Source organism: Mus caroli, chromosome 16 (assembly GCF_900094665.2).
Source record: "Mus caroli chromosome 16, CAROLI_EIJ_v1.1, whole genome shotgun sequence".
In the NCBI taxonomy this organism is placed as follows: Eukaryota; Metazoa; Chordata; class Mammalia; order Rodentia; family Muridae; genus Mus; species Mus caroli.
The window spans coordinates 23740481-23747886 of record NC_034585.1 but is presented as its reverse complement, the minus strand read 5'-3'; the positions used below and the strand labels follow the sequence as shown (position 1 = coordinate 23747886).

The 7406-nt window shown below is 44.5% G+C and overlaps 1 protein-coding gene across 5 annotated transcripts in view; it reads right to left on the bottom strand.

The window, feature by feature from the left end:
- Positions 1 to 6317, bottom strand: part of Il1rap (interleukin 1 receptor accessory protein) — a 144335-nt gene extending 138018 nt beyond the window's left edge. For 2 of the 5 annotated variants that reach the window (XR_003835140.1, XM_029470628.1), the window contains exon 1: positions 6136 to 6317. The gene's annotated coding sequence lies outside the window, so the exon portion shown is untranslated. The remainder of the gene's footprint in view (positions 1 to 6135) is intronic. The other 3 variants (XM_029470627.1, XM_021184929.2, XM_021184928.2) reach the window with 3 other exon arrangements.
- Positions 6318 to 7406: the final 1089 nt, after the last annotated feature.

Sequence of the window (7406 nt, the reverse complement as noted above, 5' to 3'; positions counted from 1 at the left end):
ATCCTAAGTTTTGGGCTAATATCCACTTATCAGTGAATACATATTGTGTGAGTTCTTTTGTGATTGTGTTACTTCACTCAAGATGATGCCCTCCAGGTCTGATCTTATAACAACATTTTTAAAAATTTTAAATAATTTGTTTTATAGAAGCAACACTTAAAATAAGCAATTCTGTGATAGAGTGGAAGGAAGCTAATTAGGGGCCTATAGCATCTACTATTGATCTATCAATCATTCAGTTTATCTCTTGTTTGGACAAGGCATTGTGCTATGCACTGGGTAGAATACATATTGATCAGGGACAGAGGGAAAGTATGTGATTAGCCCACAGCTTTCAATATGAAAACACATATACAAGGTGACATGAGCACTTAAGTGGGATTTTGTGAGCTGGGTTGAATTGGGAAAGGATCTGGAAGGAAAGAGGACAGTAAAAGCAGCAAGACTACAGCGGAGGGCACAATAGGGGGAACTACAAAAGCAGCTATATAGGCCTACAGACTCTACAATGCAACATCTAATAAATGTAGCAAAGTAGACCAAAGACCTTGGACTGTAGCATGTTCTGATCTTTGCAGGCCACATAAGTTTGGTCCAATCTGTATGCTTCTCTACATTTCTTTTCCTTCACTTGAAAAAGTGATACAATTTTAGATAAATGAACAGATACATAGATGATAATAAATATGCAGTGATAATAGATAGATGATAGATAGATAGGTAGATATGTGATAGGTGATTGACAGCCATATTTACATAAAGATATAATAGTTATAAATACAATAATTATTTTGTGCCTAAAAGAAAAGATAAGATTACATGTAAATGCTTATTTCTCTTGCTTTTTCTTTTTTGGTAGGAAAATAAATTTGAGCATCAGACAAAGTATTTTCTCTTTAGTTCCTTTTCCCCCACTACTTTATATTTGAGAAGAAGGAGGAAGAGGAGGAGGAGAAGGAAGAGGAGGAGGAAGAAGAAACTAAACAAAACAAAAAGCCATATAATTATAGAATTCGAGAGTTGAACTGATTCTAAAGAAGGGGTGAAGTGTGACATGGAAGAATAAGCTTGGGGACTGGTTACTCATTTCTCTCACATTTAGGCCCCAAATGGGCTATGTAACATCAGGATTATAGTGTTGGTGTGTGGATGGGATGGGACACAAGTCTGAGTGCTGTTATACAACTCTAGTCCACAGTCAGAAAATTTAAGTTCCTCGTAGTTCTAAGATGAGATGAAATGATGGATGTCAGAAGCATTACTAGATTCCTGCTACATGGCATGGGCCATGAACCCCAGTGTCCTCAATACAGAACACACAGAATCGTTGCAGGGATTAGAATGTAGGAAAAACGTTCTGCACAAACCTCATAGGAGTGAATAAAAGATAGCTGCTACATATTGAAGACTACACTTTATCAGATTGATAAATGGAAGAAATTGTGAACAGAAAAGTTAGTGTTTATGGAATATTTCCCATTTAAAAAAATGTGCTGGGGTTGGGGAGATATCAAGAAAATCATCAGAAATTCAAGATCACTTTTGGCTGTAGGGCAAATTTGAAGCCTGCCTGGACTATATGAGTCTCTATATCAAAAAACAAGCAATCAAACAAATAAATAAAAGAAAGGAAGTAGAACGAGAGAGAGAGAGAGAGAGAGAGACAGAGAGACAGAGAGACAGAGACAGAGACAGAGAGAGATAGACAGAGACAGACAGAGAGAGAAAAACCCCTAGGAATCACTTGCTTCAGATACCAGTCAGAGCCTAGAACTCATGGTTGAGAAACTCTGCTAGCCACTCCATCATAACAGAGTACATAGTCTACATTACAAATAAATGAGCAAATGAGTAGCTAACCTGCATATATACTCCAAAATATCAAACACCAAGTGTTCTGTAACCTTCTTGTTCTTTGGTGCTTTTTTTTTTTTCTTTCCCCCTACAGAACAAATTCCAAAATGGGCACAGAGCACAGTAGGAGGCTCTCTTTAATATGTCACAAGCAAGGCAGCAATGACTCACTAGATCATACATCTGTGCCAAGGCCTGAAGAATTTGAGCAACAAATGAATCCATGTGTATGCTGAAGATAACCTTTTCATTTTCCCTCAGCCCCATCCTCTGAGTTCCTCTAGCAATGCTCTGCTTCCCTAACTATAGTACGTAAGATCTACCTTGGGGTATCTACTTTGGGGCAAGGATAGAAATGGGATCCCAAATGGCTAAACATTTCTCCTAGAAGTGCATTAATAAGCTTGCCCATTAGCTACAGAGGAGAGAAGCCTGACTCAGGAAGAATCTCCATTGGACAAATAGCTTCATTGATGTTGTTCATCTTCCTCTTCATGCCTGAAGCTATCAGTTCCTACAAGGAGGACTGAAACTCTAGAGCAGTGGTTACTGGTAATGGTGAAAATTGGTTCCCTCAAAATGCTGCCTTTTTGCTCTTGCAACCAACATACCTAATATGGAATCCTTAGTGGAGGAGTGGTTAGTTTTGGATGAGAAGGTGTACTGTATCGTTGCTTGGGGCCTGTGCTCTAGGACAAAACATCACTGGGGTAGAAGGCTTTGGTGCAGAGTTGCTGCTTACATCATGGCTAACAAGGACACACACACACACACACACACACACACACACACACACGGAAAAGCAACTGTTTTGCTGACATTTTCTTTTATCCTTTTATTCTCTCTAAGCCTCCATACCAAGGGATGTTGTTTGTATTCAGGGTGGGTCACCTCATTTGCAACTACTCCTCTCTGGGAATGCCCTCCCCTGCCACACACCCAAGTGTTTACTCACAAATCTAAGAGATTTTATGTTCTGTAAATTCGACAGTAAAGATTAAGCATCACATGTTCTCTCCATTCCCCTCTATCCCGAGAAGTGGTGAGAAAACCGGAGACCACTAGACCACCTGCGACGCTTGAACTTTATCACAGTGCTGGCAACCAATCACAGGAAGGCAGGAGGACGAAGGCATCCTGAACAGGGAGATCAGCCTGACATAACCACGGTCACTGTGTCTTGAGAGTATTTTTCCTCCTAGTGTCTGAAGGTGCATCCCATGAAATAGATGAGAAGGGAATGCTGCCTTCGAGAGCATCAGCGTAAACTCTACATGGAGTCAACTCCACAAACTCTATAGAGCCATGTTGAAGAATTGTTCTCTTAGCAAAGAAGTAAGCACTTTGTGACCTGAAATCACCAACCAAAGAAGGTCAATCTAAGAATGAAGACATGTTGTTCAAGTTCTGTGGGAGAGGTGTCAAGGTGTGACAGGGAAGGGCCTGAAGGAAACAGAAGGAGAACTCAAGGGCAGGAACTTGGCCCCTAGGACAGGAATTCATCAACCATGTGACCCCTGAAAACCTCTTGTTTCTTCAAATCTCACTTTAATTTTCTTTCTCAGGAATTGAGATAAGCTAAGAGAAGGTATGATTTAATGAGCAGTCCTCTACTGCACTCACTTGATATTATGCACAGAACTTCATCTTCACATGAGAGCTGAGCATAAGCATTGTTAAGTCATTTCAGAACTGGATAAAACAGAAGCTCCGACAATTGAAACAGTTTTCCCAGTAACACACAAGGGTGGTCAGATACGGAATTTGGAATTTAAAGTCAAGTAGCTTTGACCAAACCCCAGGATCTGCCACTATGATGAAGCCTGCCATGAGCATCCCCAAGGCCTATTGGAAGTAACAAGGAAAATAATGTGTGAGGAACACACTTGGAGATTTTAAAGTTCTACACACACACACACACACACACACACACAGAGAGAGAGAGAGAGAGACAGACACACAGTTTGGGTATAACAACATGTATCAGGAATGATAAAACTCAGTATGCTTTCTTCAAAAACCCAGAAGCAAAGAGACTTTGCCTTCAATGCCCATCCCAAGCCCTTGTTTGACCTCATTTTGAACAGTTCCCTTATCCCCACAAGTCCCTAGTTTCTAAGGCACACATTCAATCATATTGTGGCCACGTCACCACAATTCGAGCACAAGGAGTAAGGTGACAAACAGATGTGTCCCTGTCTTGTGGTAATGTCTGGTATGGCAGGTACCTACTGGACATCAGCAAACCCTCACCTCCTCTCAAGATGTGTCCCGCCCTTTCCCTGGAGTTCATCAATACTGCAGGCAAGTGCTGTGGACTGTGAAGGAAGGAGGCAGCCCCTTATAAATGCTAACTACTCGTTTCAGGGACTTGCACTGTGGCCAGTAGATGGTAGTAAATAATCGTGTGGATCAAAATAAAATCAATTGTCATGCAAGTCGGGTGGAGGTATCTATGGAAGCTGCTTCATTTTAAAAGACAAGTAACACAGGAAGGCTCATGTGAGCATATGTGTGTGCTTGGGTTTAAATAAAGCAAATTAGTATCCAGGAGAGACTGAACTTATCAATGTTACTGAACGATATACAAAAATCCCCTTGCTTCTTGATATTAGCTACAGAATATGAAGTAGAGATAGACCAAAGAGCAGGACTAGAAGGCTTGGCGCAATGGAAGGCATTGCTATAACTTCAAGCTTTTTCTCCTTGTCTTTTTTATCCTTTATCAAACATTAAAAACCTTCTTTGCCAATGCAGGATGCCTCCTATCAAGGCAGTTCCCAGGCTGGAGGCTTGACCTCAAAAAACGAGGAGGAATTTTGCATTGCTCAAACACCAAATGTTCAAGCGAGTCTACCTGTGGACCATGTTCAGAAAGCATAGAGAACTGCTCGGGCCTGCCAGGTAAAGATGACTGCCCCCAAACCTGAACACCAGAAGAGTTCCACCCACATGGTGGAGAGATAGGATTCCTGAGAATTTTTCTTTGACCTCCACACACATGTGCCTCATGTGCATGCACACACACACACACAGAGTCCTTTGACCTCCCCACACACGCACCACACATGTACCCACATACACACAAAATTGAATGCAAAAAATATTTTTAAATGCTCAAACTCTAAAGGGTAAATATCATTCTACTTCTAGATTTAAAAAAAAAAAAAGTCACACCAAGGTAGTAGAAAATAACCCTTCTCAAACCCTGTTAAGCCAATATCAGTACAGAGCAATATTTGCCAAAGTCGCCTGGCCAGGCACCACTCTGAACATGTCACTTGAACTGTTCTATTTCATCCTCCTAACTACCGCGAGGATTCACAGGGAACATTCTACTGTCCATTTTGCTACTTGAAATAGTCTCAGAAAGGTGAGCTAAACTGCCCAAATTTACACAGCCAACACAACGCAAAGGCACAGACAGAAGCTAACCTTTTCAGCTTATTGCTAACCATAGCTTATTGCATGGCAAAGCATCTAATGTTTTCCGTGGCGCCTTGGTTCACAATTTCACAATCAGTGGGTTTGCGGAGGGAAGGGAGCAACTGTCTCCTAATGGAAACAGCAGAAGTTCGCTTTAGTGTTTTTGATTTTCTCTTTAACTAGGCTTCCGTATTCCCAACTAGGACTTAGAGGTAGAAGGAGGCTTCAGGCACCAGCTTTTCTAAAGGACAGGCATCCCATGTCCTGTCCCACCCCCACCCCCCAAGGAAAACAGTTCCTGCTATCTCCAAGACTGGGAGAGTGGTGGCCAGCACCTGTGGTCTCTTCCTTCTTCCTGAACTCACTGCCTGGTAGAGACCCTAGGCAGGAACGTCCCTCAGAAGAAAAAAAAAAAAAAAAAAGCAGGTCAGGAAAGGAGCTAGCAAGGCTGCTTGCTGGCAGCCTCTCCCCAGGGCTGTCATAGCTGGGACTGCGAGCTACGATGTGATGGAGTGGGTGTGCTGGGACACAGCCTCCTGCTCGCCTCAAGCTTACAGCGGCACTCCTGAGAACCCTAGGCACAAGGACCCTGAAATAGATCCCTCAAAAGCCTGAGAACCCGCACAGCCCCGGGCGAAATAGGCCTCCAGTTTGCTAAGTTCGAACCCCGATCGCCCTACTAGTTAGTAGTGTGATTTGTTTAGCCTGGCCGCAATCTCGCTCCCTGTCTCAGTTTTGCTGTCTGTAAACCAGAAGGGTTGTGGAAGACGATCTACAAGAATTCCTACTACCCACTACCCGGAGTTACTGCGGCTGGCCATTTCAACCCAGCCCTCCCTGCAGAGCAAGACTCACCTTATCGGGCCAGCCCAGCAGGCTCGGCGACTGCGACCAGATGGATGCAGGGTGGCGGGCCACTGCCTCTTTCAGCGCCCTGGTCCAAGCCGAACCTAGGAAAGCCAGATGCTGGCAGCCTTCCCCGACTAGCCTCTTACTTTCCGCCGCACTTTCTTTTTCCCCCTCCGGAGCTCCTCCCCCGCCACCGCGCGATTGGCCCTGAGATCCAGTCACAAACTCCACCCACGCGGTGAATCGCGCTCCGCCCGCGATCAGGGCTTCCCAAGGCTGGGGTTGGGGCGGCACGCGGGGCAGTCCCGCCCGCCGCAAGGAGGAGCCGCGTGGGGCCCGCCCGCTGGCGGATGCCAGGCTGCGCTGGGTGCCACCGCGTGGGCCACTGGGGCTGGGGCGGAACGTGCAAGGAAGGGCTAGCCCTGCAGCCGGTTGGGCGCAAGACCAAATACTCAGAGCAGGTCCAGAGCCTCTGCACACCTAAGCGCACCGGTATGCTTCACGGAAGATCGCGGTCCTGCAACCCAAGTGGGTCCTAGCCTATGGTTCCTTTGGTCTGTGTAGTCACCTGTCACATACTAATGACCATGAGTCGATTAAGGCTGCACCCCAGAGAACCCACTATGTGTCGAGTTCCTAGAGCAACAGGAACCAGCAGCAGCACAGCCTTCTCCTTAGTCAGAAGCCCTATCTTGCTCTGCTAGAAGTAGGGGACACTGGAAAGGGAGCACCCATCATGACAGTAGGACATTATCAGTATCGTCCACTATCATAATCAGCCACTAGTATAATGAGAGGCAAAAAAGCTCGCATTCAGGACGAATAAGCTGACAAAGAAGAATGCATTGGTGACTGAATGGAATAATCGATTACAGAAGAAAATAATTTTCTATTCCTTCATTCTCCTATCTCCGGGTCCTTAGAAAAGCTTTAGCTGCCATCTCTACTATACACCGCAGTTATGTAATCATCTGAGGATCTGTATAATGGTCTTCCTTACGTCAGTTTCCTTGTTCAAAAGCCTCCTCGAGAGCAAGGCCCTTCAAACACGGTCCTCATTTCAGAGTATCCCCAAATAAGGCAATCTGCCAACCATACTTGTCTCTTCTCACAGGCCTTGCTCCTTGCCACCTCCTTGTCTGCCCTACCCTCAAACTACTTAACTGTGTCTTATTAATTTGTTTATTCGAGAAATTGAGTCCCAGATGACGCAATTAAGCAATGAGGAAAGGGGTGTAAAAGGAAAGGGCGTGTGCTTGGGAACAAAATAAGAGCCA